Raw genomic sequence first — 19,329 nt, 5'->3', positions numbered from 1 at the left:
TTGTCGTATATGGCTTTTATTATATTAAAGTATGTGCCCTCCATCCCCACTCTGCTAAGAGTTTTTAACAGAAATGGATGGTGGGTTTTATCAAATGTTTATTTTTCTGCATCTATCTATATATAATTTTTATCCTTTATTTTATTTATGTGGTGTATAACATTAATTGATTCATCGATATTGATTCAAACCAAACTTGGATTCCAGGAATAAATCCCACTTGATCATAGTGTATAACCTTTTAAATGTATCACCGAAATCAGTTTACTAATATTTTGTTGAGGATTTTTGCATCTATGTTCATCAGGGATATTAACCTATAATTTTCTTTTTCTCTTTTTCTTTTTCTTCTTTTTTTTTTTTTTTTTTTTTTTTGTGGAGTCTTTTCCAGTTTGAGTATCAGGGAAATAACTGGCCTTGTAAAGCGAGTTTGGGAGCCATCACTCCCTTTAACCTTTTGGAATAGTTTGAGAAAGATAGGTATTTATTCTTTGAATGTTTGGTAAAATTCACTTCTGAAGCCATCTGGTCCAGGACTTTTGTTTGTTGAGAATTTTTTTTTAAATTTATTATTATTATTTATGCCTACAGCAACTGGTCTTCCTAGGTGGTCTCCCATCCAAGTACTAACCAGGCCCGACCCTGCTTAGCTTCCGAGATCAGACATCAGGCTTGTTCAGGGTGGCATGGCCATAGACCATGGACTGAGGCTCCACTGGGGCATGAACCCAGGACCTTCTGCATGTAAAGCAGACATGCCTACACTATGAAACCACATCCTGTTGGGAGTTTTTTGATTACTGATTTGGTTTCATTAGTACTTATCAATCTGTTCAGATTTTCTGTTTCTTCTTGACTCAGTCTTGTTAGATTTTATGTTCCTAAGACTTTATCCATTTCTTCCAGAATGTCTAATTTGTTGGCATATAATTGTTAGTAGTGTTTTCTTATAATACTTGCTATTTCTGTGGTGCTGGTTGTCACTTCTTTCATTTTTTTATTTTATTTATTTACTTATTTAGGCCCTCTGTTTCTTTATTGGTGAATCTTGCTAAAGGTTTATCAATTTTGTTTATCCTTTTACAGAACCAGTTCTTGATTACATTGATCTTTTGTGTTTTCTTAATCTTTATTTTGTTTATTTCCATCTGATATTTATTTTTTCCATCCTTCCAATCACTTTCAGCTTTGTTTATTCTTATATTTTTAGTTTCTTAAGTGTAAGGTTTAACTGTTTATTTGAAAATTCCTTTGCTTCTTAAGGTAGGCCTGTATTGCTATGAATTTCCCTCTTCAAATCTCTTGCTTGTGCTCCCTGAATTTGGGTTTATGTGCTTTCATTTTCCTTTGTCTCAAGATATCTTTTGATTTCATTCTTGATCTCATTGTTAACCCATTCATTGTTTACTAGCATATTATTTGGCCTCCTTATATTTGTTTGTTTTTCAGTTTTCTTCTTTTAATTGGTTTCTAGTTTCATACCGTTTTTTTGGTCAGTGAAGATGCTTGATATGATTTTACTTTTCTTAAATTTAGTAAGACTAATTTTTTGACCTAACATGTAGTAGTACATCTTGGAAAATGTTCCATGTGCACTTGGAAAGAAAAAAAAAACAAACATATTCTGCTGCTTTTGAAAGAAATGTTCTAAAAATACCTATTAAGTCCATCTTATCTAATTTGCCATTTTAAGGCACTGTTTCCTTGTTTATCTATCTGGATGATCTATCTATTGATATCAGTGGGGTGTTAATATTCCCTCTTATTATAATAATATTGATCTCTCCCTGTGTCTGTCAATATTTGCTAAATATATTTAGATGCTCCTAAGTTAGATGTGTACATGTTTACAAGAGTTCTATACTCTTATTAGGTTGACTCTTTTATTTTTATGAAATGTACCTTTCTGACTATGGTTACAAGATTTGTTTTAAAGTCTGTTTTGCCTAATATAAGTATTGCTACCCCAGATTTTTTGTTGTTGTTCTTTCTATTTGTGTGAACTATCTTTTAACATCCCTTTACTTTGTCTGTTCTTCTCTTTGGAACTGAAGTGTCTCTTGTAGACAACATTTCTATGACATTTTTTAATAAATATATTCACTAAGGCACTTTATATCCTTTGGCTTGAGGATTTAGTCTATTTATATTAAAGTAATTATTGATAGGTATATAGTTATTGCCGTTTTAAAAATTGTTTGGGGATTATTTTTTGTACTTCTGTGTTTCTTTATTCTCTCACTCTCTACTCTTGCATATTGATGACTTTTGATAGTGTTACATTTGATTCGTTTCTCTTTATATCTTGTATATCTCTTACAGATTTGTGGTTTGTAGTTACCATTTTGCTCCATATATACCATGCTATATTCATTTTAGTTTATTTCAAATTGATAGTCACTTAAGTTCACACACATTCTAAAATCCCTACAATTTTTACTAACCCCATCCATGTTTGTTTTTGTAATTTTTATGTCTTTTGTGTGTATATCTCTTAATTTATTGTTGTAATTACATATGATTTTCCTACTTTTGTCTTTGAACCTTTGTACTAGCTTTATAGTTGGCTGATCCTCTGCTTTGCCCTTGTCAGTGAGATTTTTTTCTTTCCTATATTTTCTTATTCATATTTTTTATATTTTCTTTTCTACTTAAAGAAATCCCGTAAGTAGGTGGGATCAAGAGGGAAGCTAGATAAAAGCAAGTTTCCTCCTACCATGACTACATTAAAATTACAATGAAATTATAAAATAATCAAGTCAAAGAACAATCTGAAGTCTAGCTGATCATACCACATACATCTAAGGATATAAAGAAAAAACCACATTGAAGTTGGTAGGAGGGGCAGGGATGTGAAATGGGCTGGTTCTGGTGATTGAGCACTGGGAGGGAAGAGTGTGGCTGCAGAGGCCTTCCTAAAGGAGCGAGGGGTCCTAGCCCCACACAGGGACTCCACAGCCCAGAGTTCCAGTCTTGGGAAAAGGAGTTCACACAAAATGTGACTGTACAGATCAGTGGCGATTCTGGCCATCTGGGTGATACTGAAGGAACCTGAAAACCCAGATATTTCCTTTAAAGGGCCCAAGCACAGATTTTCTCACTCACAGCTGTGTGGTGCCAGGATGAAGGATGGAAGGATAGCTGCTATTGTTCTTTTGTTGAGCCTGCCTCCAGGATAATCTACTGATGGGTGCCTGTGTTGAACCCTCTCACCACAATTTTATCTTTATTCTAAATTGCATCTTTATTCTAAATTCTAAAGCTGCATTGGCCTAGTGAGAGCAGCCCACTCCACCTCATGTCTCTCTGAGACCCCAACCCACTCAAATCACAAGTAACCTATGGCAAGCCAGTTCCCGGGCATCCAGCTCTACCCAATGTCTTCCCTGGGCAGCAAATTAATAGCAAACAATAGCCTTCAGCTCACAAAGCCCATGTGTGACCTGTATATCTCAAGAGAGACTTTTGGTGGTGGGCGACAAGCAGCACCCCAAGCTATTTTTGAACAGATCAGTATTTCTTGAACAGATCTTGGGTGTCTTCAGGCCCGAGGCCGGCAGAAGCTGGCTTTGCTGTGATCTGAGGCTTTTACAGAAAGCCACAGATTCTGCACTGACACAAAATCTGATTCTGCATTGGCCAGGCAAAATCTGCTTACTTTACTCTGGTGACCCCATGGGTCCCCACCTGACCCAATTCACATACCACCCAAAGGCTCTTCCAGCTGCAGAGTCTAACAGGCAGTTGACAGGCAGCCTCAGGCCTTAAGTGCACTGGTCCTTTTGTTAAGCTGCCCCAGGCTGTGACCTCAACTCACAGCATGGTTTCTCCCTCTTGCCTCAGATCCAACACAGGCAACAACCATCCATGGATCACTTCATAGCTCCTACCAGGTAGCCCTGAGTAAACAAAAGCAGTGGCTGACCTTGGCCTACACAAGAGCCCCTCCCAAGAGACCGCAGAACCAACAAATCCAGAGGCTGATATCAGATCACAACAAAGCACAACCTGAGTAGCCCCATAAGAGGCATACTCAAAGAGTGGTTTCAACGTGTACATGACCCTGCTAGGGTAAATCCCATTCAGAGGGGTCAGCCCCCACACAGCAACTCATACCTTGTGGGTGTGGCCAATCCCCGCAGCCAGTCAGTTCCTAAAACGATCTTAACATTGCTAACAATAATCTAGGCTTAGCCACAACAGGAGTACACACACGACCCACACAAAGAACACACCAAGAGCCCCAGGCACAGGTGATAAAGGAAAATGTGCCACTGGTACACACAGGACACACACTACATAAGGCAACCTTGCCAAGGTTGCAAATGAAACAACAGGAGAAAACTAAAAAAAAAAAAAAAAAAACTAAATGAAATGGAGGCAAGCAACGTGTCAGAGACAGAGTTCAAAACATTAGTTATAAGGATGTTCAATGAACTTAGAGGGAGACTAGAAGATCTCAATGAGGACTTCAACAGAGAAATAGTAAACATAAAAAAGGACATAGAGACCATAAAAAAAGTCAGAAATGAAGAATACAATAACTGAAATGAAGAATGCACTAGAAGTAATCAATGGATTAGATGAAGCAGAGGATCAAATCAATGAGTTGGAAGACAAGGTAGCAGAGAATATCCAGTCAGAACAGCAAAATGAAAAAAGAATTTAAAAAATGAGGAAATTTTAAGAGACCTCTGGGAAAACATCAAATGCACCAAGATCTACATCATAGTGATACCAGAAAGAGAAAAGAGCAAGGGACTGAGAACCTATTTGAAGAAATAATGACAAAAAAAAAAAAAAATCTTCTCTAACCTGGCAAAGGAAATAGTCCAGGAAGTACAAAGATTCCCAAACAAGAGGAATCCAAAAGATCCATACTAAGACACACCATAATTAAAATGCCAAAGGTTTAAAATAAAGAGAGAATCTTAAAAGAGAAAGGCAACTAGTTACTTCCAAGGGAACTCCCATACAAATGTCAGCTGATTTTTCAACAGAGACTTTGCAGGCCAGAAGGGATTAGCATGGAATATTCAAAGTGATGAAAAACAAGAACCTACAAGCAAGACTACTCTATCCAGCAAGGCTATCAGTTATAATTGAAGGAGAGATAAAGAACTTTCCAGACAGGAAAAAGATGAAAAAATTTATCACCAACAAGCCAGTATTACAAATAATGTTAAGAGAACTTCTGTTAAAAAGGGGGGGGATAAACATAAATACGGATAATAAAATAGTAATAACTATGTACCAAAATAATCACTTTAAATGTAAATGTATTAAATGCCCCAAATAAAAAGACATAGGATAGCTGAATGAATAAGAAAACGAGACCCATACATATGCTATCCACAAGTGATCCACTTGAGATCAAATGACAGATACAAACTCAAAGTGAATGGATGGAAAAAGATATTTTATGCAGACAGAAATTTTAAAAAGCTGAGGAAGCAATACTTTGAAGTAAACTTTAAAACAAAGGCTATAACATAAGACAAAGAAAGGCGTTACATAATGATAATGAGATCAATACAACAAGTGGACATAAACCTAGTAAACATATACACACCCGACATAAGAGCAGCTACATATATAAAGCAATTATTGACCAACATAAAGGGAAAGATTGACAGTAATAGACTCATAATAGGAGGTTTTAATACCCCATTGACACCAATGGACAAATCTTCCAGACAGAAAATTAACTAGGAGACAGCAGCCTTATATGACACATTAGACCAGATGGATTTAATTGATATTTTCAGAGTGTTTCACCCCAAAACAGCAGAATATACATTTGTTTCAAGTGCAAATGAAACATTTTCCAGAACAGACCACATTTTAGGCTACAAAACACATCTCAGTGGTATGAAACTAGTAACCAACTAGAAAAAACATGGAAAATACATAAACACATGGAGGCTAAATAACATGCTACTAAACAATGAATGGGTTAACAATGAGATCAAGGAAGAACTTGAAAGATACTTGGAGACAAATGAAAATGAAAACACAACAACTCAAAATCTATGGGACATAGCGAAAGCTGTCCTAAGAGAGAAATTCGTAGCAATATATACCTACCTCAAGAAACTAGAAAAATCTCAAATAAACCATCTAACCTTACACTTTAAAGAACTAGATAAAGACCAGCAAACAAAACCCAAAGTTAGTAGAAGGAAGGAAATAATAAAGATCAGAATGGAAATAAACAAAATAAAGGCTAGAAAAGCAATACAAAAGATCAATGAAACCAAGAGCTGGTTCTTTGAAAGGATAAACAAAATTGATAAACTGTTAAACAAACTCATCAAGAAAAAAAGAGAGAAGACCCACATAAATAAAATCAGAAATGAAAGAGAAGTAACTACCAACTCCACAGAAATACAAAGGATCATAAGAAAATACTATGAGCAATTATATGCCAACAGATTGGATAATCTGGAAGAAATCGATACATTACTAGAAACATACAATCTTCCAAGACTGCATAAAGAAGAAACAGAAAATTTGGACTGACTGATTACCACCAATGAAATCAAATCAGTAACCAAAAAATTTCCCCAAAACAAAAGCCCTGGACCAGATGGCTTCATAGGCAAATTTTACCACAGTCAATGAAGAATTAAAACCTAATCTTCTCAAACTATTTCAAAAAAATCCAAGAGGGAAGGCTCCCATACTCTTTTTATGAGACCATATTACCCTGATTTTAAAACCAGGCAAAGGCATTACATAACAAACAAAACAAAACAAAACAAATAAAAACTATAGTTTGATATGCCTGATGAACATTGATGCAAAAATCCTTAACAAAATATTAGCAAATTGAATTCAGCAATAAATTTAAAATATCATATACCATATCAAGTTGGGTTTATTTCTGGCATGCAAGGTTGTTTCAATATCCACAAAATAATTAATGTGATATACCACATTAACAAATTGAAAGATAAAAATCATGTGATCATACCAATAGATGCAGAAAAAGCATTTGACAAAATCAAAATCCATTTCTGATCAAAATTCTCAGCAAAGTGGGAATACAGGAAACATACCTCAACATAATAAAGGCTATACACGACAAACCCACAGCTAACATCACATTCAATGTGGAAAAGCTAAAAGCATTTTTATTAAAATCAGGAACAAGACAAAGATGTCCCCTTTTGCCACGTCTATTCAACATAGTGTTGGAAGTCCTAGCCATAAGTATCAGACAAATAAAATAAATGAAAGTCATCCAAATTGGAAAGGAATAAATAATTTTTTTTTTAGAATTGCCAACTGGTACAATCACTATGGAAAACAGTTTGGAAGTTCTTCAAAAACTTAAAAATAGAACTATCTTATGATCCAGCAATTGTACTTCTGGGTATATATCTAAAGAAATCCAAAGTACTAATTCATAAAATTCTATGAATCCCTGTGTTCACTGCAGCACTATTCACAATAGCCAAGATATGGAAGCAACATTAGTACCCATCAATAGACAATTGGATAAAGAAATTATTGTAAATATATACAGTAGAATATTACTCAGCCATAAAAAATATAAAATCTTACCATTTGAAGCAACATGGATGGACCTAGAGGGTATTATGCTGAGCAAAATAATCAGAGAAAGACAAATACCATATGCTTTCATTTATACATGGAATCTAAGGAACAAAAACAAAATGAAAACAGATTCACAGATACAGAGGACAAACTAGTGACTTTCAAAGGGGAGGTGGGTTGGGGGACCGGGTGAAAAGGTAAAAGGTGAAGAAGTACAAATTAGTAGTTATAAAACATTCACAGATACATAGAATACAGCAGAGGGAATGTAGTCAATATTATTGTAAGAGCTATGTGTAGAGCGGATGGGTACTAGAATAAACAGGGAAATCACTTCATAAATTATATAAACGGATAATCATTGTACTGTATACCTGAAACTAATATAAAATAATAAAAAAAGAAATCCTTTCAAAATTTTTTTAATAATGGTGCAATAGCGATGGATTCTTTTATCTTTTTCTTGTCTGGGAAACTCTTTACCTCTTCTTCAATTCTGAGTGATAGCTTTGCTGGGTAAAGTAATCTTGGTTGTAGGTTTTTGTCTTTAGTCACTTTGAATATTTCAGGCAGTCCCTTCTGGCCCACAAAGTTTCTGTTAAGAAATTAGCTCCCTTGTATGTAACTAACTGCTTTTCTCTTGCTGCATTTAAGATTCTCCCTTTATCTTTAACTTTCAGCATTTAAATACGATGTGTCCTGATGTGGGCTGCTTTGAGTTTATCTTGTTTTGGACTCTCTGTAATTCATGGACTTGTATGTCTATTTCTTTCATCAGGTTAGAGACATTTTCAGTATTATTTCTTTAAGTAGGTTTTCAATCTTTTTCTCTCTCTTTTTTTCCTCCTGGATGTTGATATACTTGATGTTGTCCTGGGGTCCCTTAAGTTATCCATTTTTTTAAATATTTTTTTTTTCTTTTTGCTGTTTTGATTGGTTGTTTCCTGCCTGTGTGGAGTTGGGACCCCTTCCTCCTCAGGGGGGAATTCTGCAACTGAGATATCCCTCTCAATTCTTAATCACTACACCATAAGTATTGACCTACTCATCTATGTCTCTGCCTTTCCTATGCATCTCTACATGGCTTCTTTATATCCTTAGTTATAGTAGCTCTGTTTAGATAATCTTCAGGTGGTTCTCAGTGATAGTTGTTCTATAATTTACTAGTAATTTTGATGTAGCCATGGGAGGAGTAGTACAGAGCTTACCTACTCTGCTAGCTTGATCAGATGTCTCATATCCTTTTAATTCTATTCTATTCCTTTTGTTGAAACATCGGTTGCAACCCATTCACTAAAATGATTTTACTAACCATTAATGGAATGTGTTAGGGAACCGTTACAGATTTTTCTTGTAATAACAACAACAACAAAAAAGTTTTTAAGAGTCTTTAATCCATGTGTATCTACATAAAATGGTACAATGATTAAAGCAGACATAATTTAATTCTTCAGTTCAAATTCCTTTCCTTTGTTTTACTATTTTTAAAAAGTTATTGGACAAAATATCTCTGATATTTATCTTATGGAAATATAAGCTGCCTATATTTGACAAAATGTCTTATATAGAACTGCCTTTAATGCCTAATTAATAATAAAATGAATCATCTAGTCTCAAGCCAAAAATGTTTAGAGCCTAATAAATAAGGCAAGAGTAGAATGGCTTAATCCAGTTCTAATGAGTTTTGATTTGTAAAATAGAGATGTTACCTTTTTTCAGTAATCACATACGTTTACTGAGCTTTACATGTTCAATATACATTTTGAGTCTGGCAGGAGATGAATAGGGCAATATGAGAAAGGAGAGATTCACATAACTCTTTAGGAAGAATCTTTAGGAAGAAATGTATTTCTTTTTTAACTATGAAGTAGTTTATATAACCACTTAAAGTGTTTTTCCTTAACCCTAGAGACTTTGTGATTAAATTATTGTTTGTGCATATGGTGTAGCAGCAGTTCTGACTTTTTGGACCTAGTATCTCTTTACACTTTTTAAAAAAATCTAGAGGACCTCAAAGAGATTTTGTTTGGAATATATTTATTAATAGATATCATAATTTAAATTAAAAAAATTAAAATATTCATTTATTGATTCATTTAAATATAGCAACAATATTAAATAATTTTTTTGTTAAAAATAACGGTTTTCCTAAATAAAATCTTATTGAGAACAGTGGCATTGCTGCTGTACATTTTTAGAAATCTCTTTAAGGTCTGGCTTATAGAAGACAACTGGATTCTCATTCAATCTGTGGTTATGTATCATTTTGGTAGAAATATATTAGGAAAACCCAGTGTCACTACTTTCTCTTTTATGAAGAATTCTAATATCTTCATACTATATATAATTATTAGAAATTGAGACTCACCCTTATTTATAAAATGTTAAAATCATCTTAATTTAAAACAATCGTTTTAATCCATATTATAAATTTGCCACTTAGTTTAAAAATTATGTGGTCAAAAATAAATAAGCAACAATATACACATCGAGTAATGCTTATATTTGAAAATGAAGTTCATTAAAGGCAGGAATTATTTGCCTTCTTTGATGATTACATCTGTGAGAAAGAATACTCCTTTCTCATTCCATTTTCATTTTTTTATTCTTGTCAGCAGGAAGTTATAGCAAAAGCTTTTTATAAAGCTTACTCAGCAACTACTTACTTAGGACAACTTAAAAACTGCTGAACAGTTTAACACACAGTAGTGAAGAGTCCAAAAATCAAAAATATTTGGGTTAGTCAGAGAATGGAGCAGGTTTTAGAATGGACTCAGAACTAAGTTTATGTTATGGGAATCACTGTCCTAGACAGATGAGCATGTGAGGGGACTGGAAACTCTCACAGGATTAGGTAATCCTGTCTGCATTTCTCTGCCTCCCCATCTGAACCATTATCTCCATCCCTATTTCCTGATGAAGATAGGAGAGTGGGATTTAATTCACCTGACCCCCTCAAAATCACAAAGGTGGTGTTGGTGTGTAAATTGGAAATCCCAGTTTCTCCAAGGAACAGAGAATAGTCAGTAGCGGAATGGTGGGTGCTCTCCACGGCTCTCTTTGAATACATGAAACTGCTTCAGTGTATGCTGACAGCTCCCAGCTGCAAGCACCTGGAACTAGACTAGCTTGCATTGTTTGTTCAGTCAAGCTTTTCTTTGCCTCAGAGGTTCACTTAATGATACAAGATATCTCAAACCTTGAAAGATAATTTTTAACTAGAAAGTAACCTATTTGTAAGAATGATTTTTAGCAAGTGGTTCTAACTGGCTTATGTTTTCTAGCCTTCGGGTGCTAGAAAATTGTTTCAAAAAGAAACAAATAGTCTAAAAGCAGATGACTGGAAATAGGTGTTGAGAGACTAACATGTGACCGGAACTTTTATAAATATTCTGATCTTATTAAATGGTACATCATCAAAATTGCTCTCTGTAACCAGAGAGTGGGCATTGTTTTTTGAAAAGCTAGAGGAAAACATTTTTAATTTATTGTAATCTTTTATGTTTTTTAACACATGAAAACTTTTTGATGACTTATGCTGAAATGTTCCATTTTTTACACCCTCCCCTATTTATGATAGGATGGTCTCTCTATCCAACGTTAGGTATGTAACATAATATTATGTACCAAAACTGATTTGAGCATGTGGCCTATGGAAGAAGCAAAGAATAAATGGATATTTCTAGTTTAATTAACTAATGAATTACCATCATGAAAAGAAATTTGTATTGGTGCTAAAAACCAACACATTTTCCTTTGAATAGTGCTAACATTTAGTAGAGTATATACAGATAAGTAACTCACGTATGAACTGCTTATTTTTGTTTCCGCTTCCTAATTCTCTTTTTTTACTCATTTTCTCTCTTACAGTTTTCTTTTGGTGGCCTCTGCATTCAATAGTCTCTCTGGCTCAAATACTCTTACTCCCTTCTCTATTTAAACTAAGTTTTTTTCTTTGTCTGAAAATTCAGCTTCAGCATGGCCTCCTCTTTGAAACCATTAGTGACTAATGTGAAGTCACTTCTTTGTGCCCTATACATATGTGCACATATGTGGACAATTCAGTAGTTGGTATTCCTGTCTATCTTTCCTTGGGGAATATGTCTCCTTTAGCTTCATATTCTTGATCCCTAACACAGCCCTTTGCACATTACATATTTTCAAGGTTTGCTGAATAAATGAATTAAATAAGAATAAATTTAGTTTTTGAACAATTAAGGACCCAAGAAGGTCTCTAAACAGTTATAATTTTAACACTAGATGAATGAAATGTATATGTTTTTATTATTAGATTTTTAAAATTAAAAATAGTATCCAAGACAAATCTTAAAGAAAGAATGAAACAATGTTAGCATATTTCTTTTGAATACCTATGAAAAGTACAGGTTGCCAGAGATTATATAGCGTACATAAAACCACAGAAAAACTTTGTTTCGATTTGTAGCTTATACAACAGTTCTAAATTATCATTTGAAAATTAGTACTAATAGTAAATTAAAATATGTGACTCTCAAGAATTTTTAAGAAAACAGGATATAGCAGTGAAGGGATCAGTTTAGATCAGTGCTTGATATATAATAGATGTTCACTAAATGTTTATTAGAGTTGAACACATCATGTTTCTGGTCTAGCAGACAGTTTGGTATGATCTAAGTGAATGGTCGGTGTGGAAGCACCAGGGGACTGAGACTGGAACCATATGGAGAGGACAGATGATATTTTCTCATGTTGTTCTAAAGTTTTGGACTTTGTCCTCAAGTCAAAAGGGATCTAACAAAGGATTTTCATAAGGAAATAATATGATATAGGCTACCGTTTTAGGAAGATCACTGGAGAGAAAAGTGGAGAACATAGAGAAGTATAAGAGTGAAATGGGAGGCAGATACACAGGATAGAAAGCCATAGCAGGGAGAGGCTGACATAAGGAAGTTGGCAAAGAAAAAGGGGGATGAATTCCAGAGATGTTTAGGACTTGGTGGCTGATTATATATGCAAATGCATGAGTGAGAGGAGCCAATAGGTGAATCCGATTATGTTGCTCTTTGTGGTTTATCTTTCATTGCAACAACGAAAGAGACAAAGAAAATTACAGTGTCCTACTTGCAAGTATTATTCCTTATAAGAAAACAAATGAATCATTCTGTATTCAGTTCTCTGATTTTGTTATAGTACCTATCATGGGTTAAAATTTAGTAGAATTATATTGGCCCTATGGGCAATAAATATTGATGACATTTCAATTTTTAATTACAGATAGAAATACAGTTGTGTGTGATTACTTTTTTAAAATTGAGACCTTGTATATTGAGGTTTTAGGAAATTTTTATATATGGCATTCATTTGGAAGTTTGCCCATTATTAACAGTTAATATCTGAAGAAGATAGGAATGAGGACTGGACTTGAAACTCTTGACTCTTTGCTTGCCTTAATAGTAATAAGTAATAGTAAGTTTATTTTGAAAATGAAAAATAAGTTTCACTGTTTGACAACGCAACACTGTGTACATACAGGTCACACACACACACACACACACAACCTTCCATAATTATATTAAAGAATATATACCTTTGTTTTATTGACAAAAGTATATTTTTGACTCCATATCCTTAACCTATAAGGTATTTAGCCCCATGTAAAAAAGTAGGAAACTGATATACAGAGAGATTAAGATATTTCAAGTCACACAGAGTAACTGGCAGAGCTGGGATTTCAATCCTAGTCTATCTAACTCTAAAACACATGTTTTTTTCTAGTAAACTACCTGGCCCTAAGAGAGGAGAGTGTGGCTGCAAAAGAGACAAGTGAGGCTCATGCCTGATTCAATATTGGGAGAGGGCTAGTAGGGAAAGCAGTGCTAGACATTAAGAAATATAAGGATGAATAAGTGCCAGGAGGATCCTGTACTCTAATACATTTTAAAACATAGAAGAAATATTATGGCTATCAAGTTACAAATAAGCAGAATTTCTCCCTAATGAAGACCTCCTTTAGTAGCCTTGAGTCATCAAATTACCACAAATTTGGGTCTCAATAAATTATTCTGAAAAATCCATATAGAGAGACAATCAAAGTCAGCTCTCGAGTGTGTAAAATGCAATACATAGCAAACAACTCAAAGTGTGGACCACTAATATTCTAAGGAAGTCATTGTCAGAAGTGAACCAAGGTACTGACAATACCTGCTTTCAGTTTTTTTTAGGAAACATTGAAAATCTGAGATAGTTATTACCTTACTAGCACTTCACTTAATAGGCTCACTGACTCAACCTTTTGAAAGCATTGTTTTTATTTCTTTACTTGAGTTAAAGCAGCTGTGTTCATCCATCATGGAAGGTAATTATCCACATGGAAGGTTATGTGACCACTGCTCTAGGCATGCATTTAAATTGTTTTTTTAATTTTAATTTTTTTACTTTGTACAATCCAATGAGGTTTTCTTTTTTCAATTATAATTGGCATACAATAATATACCAGTTTCAGTTGTATAGCATAGTGATCAGAAATCCACATAACTCACAAAGTGATCACCCCACTAAATCTAGTACCCCTCTGTCCCCTTACATATTTATTATGACATTATTAACCATTTTCCCCATGCTACACTCTACTTCTCCATGTCTATTCTGCAACTATCCTTTTGTACCTCTTAATTTCTTTGCCTTTTTTCCCCAACCCCCCATGTAGTATCCTTCTAAATACTCTCTGTATCTGTAAGTTTATTTCCGCTTTTGTTGTTGTTGTTGTTGTCATTATTGATGTTGATTTTGTTCTTTAGATTCTACAGCTATGTGAAATCATGTGATATTTGTCTTTCTCTATCTGATCCATTTCATTCAGTGCAATACCTTCTAGATCCATCAAGGCAAAATCTTTTTCCATCTTCTTCCTTTTAGTCTGTGTGTGTCTTTTAATCTGAAGTGAGTCTCTTGGATTTATGGACATGGACTATAGGCTAGTGGTTACTAAAGGACTATAGAATAATGGTTACTAGTGGGTGGGAGAGGAGGGGAGGTAGATGGGGTAAAGGGGGTCAACTATAGGGCTTAGGGGGAAGATGAAATGGGTAAAGAGAATCAAATATACGGTAGCTGAAGGAAACTGGACTTTGGGTGGTAAACATACAATAGAATATACAGATGTCAAATGATAATGTACACCTGAAAATTATATAATTGTATTAACCAATGTTACCCCAATAAAGTTAATTTTTTAAAAAAGTGAGTCTTTTGTAGGCAGCATATGTAAGGGTCTTGTTTTCTTATCCATTCAGTCACTCTATCTTTTGGTTGGAGCACTTAATTCTTTTCTATTTGAGGTACTTGTTGATAGAAATGTAGTTATTACCATTCTTCATTCCTGTTTTTGATACATGTTTTTTCTTCTTAAAGAAGTCCTTCCAATATAATACTGGCTTGGTGATGATAAATTCCTTTAGCTTATTTTTGTCTGGGAAGCTCTTTATCTTTCCTTCGACTCTAAATGATAACTTTGCTGGATAAAGTATTCTTGGTTGTAGATCTTGAGTTTTGACCATGTCGAATATTTTGTGCCAAGCCCTTCTGTCCTGCATAGTTTCTTTTGAGAAATCAGCTGCCAGTCTTATGGGTGCACCCTTGTAGGTAACTAGCTGCTTTTCTCTTGCTGCTTTTAAGATTCTCTCTTTGTCTTTAAGCTTTGGCATTTTAAACATGATGTGTCTTGGTGTGGGCCTCTTTGGATTCCTCTTTCTTGGGACTCTCTGAGCTTTCTGAGGTTTTATGTCTATTTCCTTCACCAGGTTAGAGAAGTTTTCTATCACTATTTCTTCAAAGACTGTTCAACATCTTGTTTTCCTTCGGGTACCCCTATGACACAGATATTTTTACATTTAATAGTGTCCAATAGGCTCCTTAAAATAGTATTATAGTCTTGGCTTCTATTTTCTTGCCATTCTGATTGAGTGTCCTTGGCTTTTCCATCCTCTATATAGGTCATTTGATCCTCTTCTTTAGTCACTTTGTTTATTCCATTTAATATGCTTCTCATCTTAGATAATGTGTTCTTCATTTCTGACTGGTTCCCTTTTATAATTTCCATTTCCATTTTTAAGTTTTTTATCTCTTTGTTGAAGTTCTCATTGAATTCATCTACACTTCCCATAAGTTCAGTGAGAACCTTTATAACCAGTGTTTTGAACTCTGCATCTGTTAGATTGCTTTACTCCATTATTCCTGGATCTTTAGTCTGTTCTCTTATGGTTTCTACTTCTTTGTCATTCCATTTTGGCTGCCTTTCTGTGTCTGTTTCTACATACAAAGCAAAGCTCTTAAGTCTCCTGGTCTTATTAGTGCAGCTTTGTGTGGTAGGTGTCCAGTGAAAAAGTCTTGAAAGGGGTTCAGCTGCATGTCAAGTTTAGCTTCAGCCTGTACCACTCCGGGACCACCTGTTAAGATTCAGCAAGCAATCCACAGATGCTGTGCTTATAGTTGCATCAAAAGACTACACCAGAAACTGAGGCCAGCTACCACCAGTATGAGTCTAGGCGCTGCTCAGCAAGGAGCACCTGACTCACCGAGGACACAAGTGGATGTGCTTGGGTGGGGCCCGAGCTGGGGGAGGCAGAGTTTCAGGGAATCCTCTGGGCTGAGTGACCTCTGTTATCTAGTTTGATGACATCTTGGCTATGGTGGTGCTGAGTCCGCACACTAAAACTGGGGTGGGCTCAACAGAGGAACAATAGATACTGCCGGCACTTCTGTACAGAGCAACTCTCCCCTCAGCCCTCACTCTGACAACTCAGTATCCCCCTCTAAGTCCCTGATGCTCCTTGTGCAATCAAACTGGCACTGGTGCTTAGAGCAAGCAGGTCCATCACCACAAAAGTCCTCTCACAGACAGGGCCCCTTTAAGAGGCATCTGCCACTGCCACTGCCACTGCTGCTGCTGCAGCCTCCATCCTACTCAGTCACTGGGGACTGGGCAGCCCCACATCCTCACCTCGTCCTACCTTCTGCCATTGCAGGGTGATTTCTTAGATTTCTCCCTAGTTGTATGACTTGTTTATCTAGATCTTAGGCAATTTGGTCACCAGAGGGAAGAACAGAGCCTCTATCATCCATATCATTTTTTTTTTGAGCCTAGGCACGCATTTTTGTGAGGATGTAAGTGTGGGAATTATTTAATCAAAACACCAGTGTAAAATCTTCCAAAGCCAAAGTATGTAATTGTAGGCTGAAGACTAATATGTTGTCTGGAAATAGAGAAGACACTGAAATGTTTCTGATTATTTTATCTATTGTTCTTCTAATAAATATTGATGATGAAAAATATACCTGTTGATTGAAATACACTATGTGTAAACCACTAAAAATATATATTTGAATTATTGAAATAAAATCAGGCAAAGCAGCACTTTAATTACAATACCAATTAGATAGTCATTTTCCTGTCTGTCAATAGTTCTTGCTTACAGCATTCTCAACTATTCAGGTTTTAAGTATCTCTACCAGTTATTGAATTTATGTTTAGAGTTCCTACCCAGCAAATGTGTTTTAAAGATCCATTTAGGATAGTTGAATACAGACGGATGCAACTATAAGAGCTCTACAAAAATATGCACTTGCAAATCTACCTTTAAGTATTTCTGCCATGGTATAAGGATTGTGAAAGTGAGAAATGGGATCAGATTCCTGATATACAGAAATTATGTGGACTAGAATGAAAACCAGAATGAGAATTTGACAGAGGACAAAATAGAGGCTAGCTGTGAGGAGCTATCTGATATCATCAATTTCTGAGCCTATTTAGGGTCCTTAGATACAAATTAGGTCTCTGACTTTTCCCATTGCTGATTTCATTTTTTATTTTCTGTAATTTTCTTAGTCCGCTACACTTTCTCATCTGCTTTCTAGCTTTCAAATATGTTTGCTCTACTATTATTTCCTATTCTCTTTGTTTTTGGATTATGCTAGTTTATTGTTTAAGGGATTATAATTTTGTGGGGCTTCCAGAGAGAGTAGAAGCATCTGTGTTTAATCTGTGTGTAATCTTCTAACCATGAACGTCAACCCTTGATCTTTAGTACACTACAATTGTTCTTCCGTGAGTTTTAAGTTTAGAACTTAAATTAAGGTTTAACTTGGTCCCCTATCTTCTAAATTGGCAAGAGCAAACACTTGTGAATTAATGCAACTGTTAATTAATTGTCAGAGCAATGACAATCATATTGTTAGTGGAAATGGCCCAATATCAAGGTCTGAACTAGGATTTCTAAGATAATTTAGACTTTGAACTAGGATGGCAAATAACTGTAACATTTCATGTGTATATAATTCAACATATTTGGTAAGTTTATCTATATAAACACTGGAAGGAAGGAGTAAGTAAGCAAAACAAGCTTCTGATGAACAAATTTGATGCCACCAAGTCCATGGACAGTCTCATCCAGCTTACTCACAGACATACCCTTATGTGGGAGTCTCCTCTTATCCAAATCTACATTTATGATACAATCCAGGGATGCTTCAGCCAACTTTATACTTAGCATACTTGAACAGGTTTTTCTCAGTGTGGATAGTATGTTTTTTACCATTATACTATTTCCCAAAAAACTGTATGTGGTAAGGTTTCTCCTACTTGATTCACCCAGAGCCTGCAGAGTTCAGTTTGTCTCATTATTTCAGGCCCCTGGAAGATTTCAGGAATAATGTTAAGATGGGAGTACAGAGTCTACTAAAAGAAGGGAACGTTAATAACATAAGTGACAGGGAACAATTTATTTTCATTTGGTTCTTCAGTGAATAAAAGATATTCCCCAGTAGAACTGCTTAATATCATTACAGCAACCAGTTAAAATGTGAATCAATGACTGAAAGATGTCTTTCTGCTTCTTTCTAAAACTGATGAGTACAAGAGCTGTTGTATTTATTAATATTCTCATGGGAAGTAGTTCCTACTCAGGGTAAGGAAGAAGTACAGACTAACAATGTACTTTCAAACTTTTTATTTGTTTATCAGCCTTAAAGTTTTTGTTATAACATTATCCTCTTTCCAAAACTCAGTTTAGCCCATTCCTCTCCTGCTGGCTGTTTTAATAGCTTCAGAAATATTCTTCTTGGTAAGCCTTTAAATCCTTTATCAGAGTTGGGCAGATCGTAGGGTTCAAATATCCACAGGGAGTAAGATCTAACTGAAAATTGGAGGCTGGCATGGCTCATTGTATATTATTGGTGATGTTAGCTGTCTTTTGGGAACTGGCCAAAATCCTAAGCTTAGCCTCTTCTGACATCTGATCCCACATTAGACTAATTAAAAAAAAGCGATGAAGACTATGCTGTTAAGCCACACACACACACACACACACACACACACACACACACAGCATATGTGTCTCCAACCATAAATGTGATCTCTAAGAAACAGGTATACCAGTAGTCAATGTGTTTACTTGAACTTAGTTTTAATTTTCTTGGCATTCTACAAGCTAACATATTTACTTTGCTCTTTGGATTAGAAAGTAGAACTCCCTAGAACCAGAATTTGTACAGCTGATAGGAGGGAAAAATCCCTTAATTTTATTGGTGTTCATTCCTCAATATTATGAAATGCAATTCCAGCTTACGGTGTTAAATATGGACAGTTGAAAATCATGTCACTTGGATGTGATTGATAGTACACAAGACTCTCTGCTCATATCTGGATTTTAAATGGTTTATACTCTGAGCCAACTTGTCCCAGAGTTTATTCTGTGGAATAGAACCCCACATGATACCTTCAGAAATAGGTTC

The 19,329-nt window shown here is 35.2% G+C and overlaps 1 protein-coding gene and 1 pseudogene across 2 annotated transcripts in view; one reads left to right on the top strand and one right to left on the bottom strand.

Annotated features, from left to right (window-relative positions):
* Positions 1-19,329, top strand: part of FREM2 (FRAS1 related extracellular matrix 2) — a 269,492-nt gene that overhangs the window by 53,407 nt on the left and 196,756 nt on the right. The window lies entirely within an intron of this gene.
* Positions 583-698, bottom strand: LOC120610711 (uncharacterized; annotated as a pseudogene).

This window comes from Pteropus medius, unplaced genomic scaffold (genome assembly GCF_902729225.1).
Source record: "Pteropus medius unplaced genomic scaffold, Ma_sr-lr_union100, whole genome shotgun sequence".
Classification (NCBI taxonomy): domain Eukaryota; kingdom Metazoa; phylum Chordata; class Mammalia; order Chiroptera; family Pteropodidae; genus Pteropus; species Pteropus medius.
This window is presented reverse-complemented; position numbering and strand designations above follow the sequence as displayed.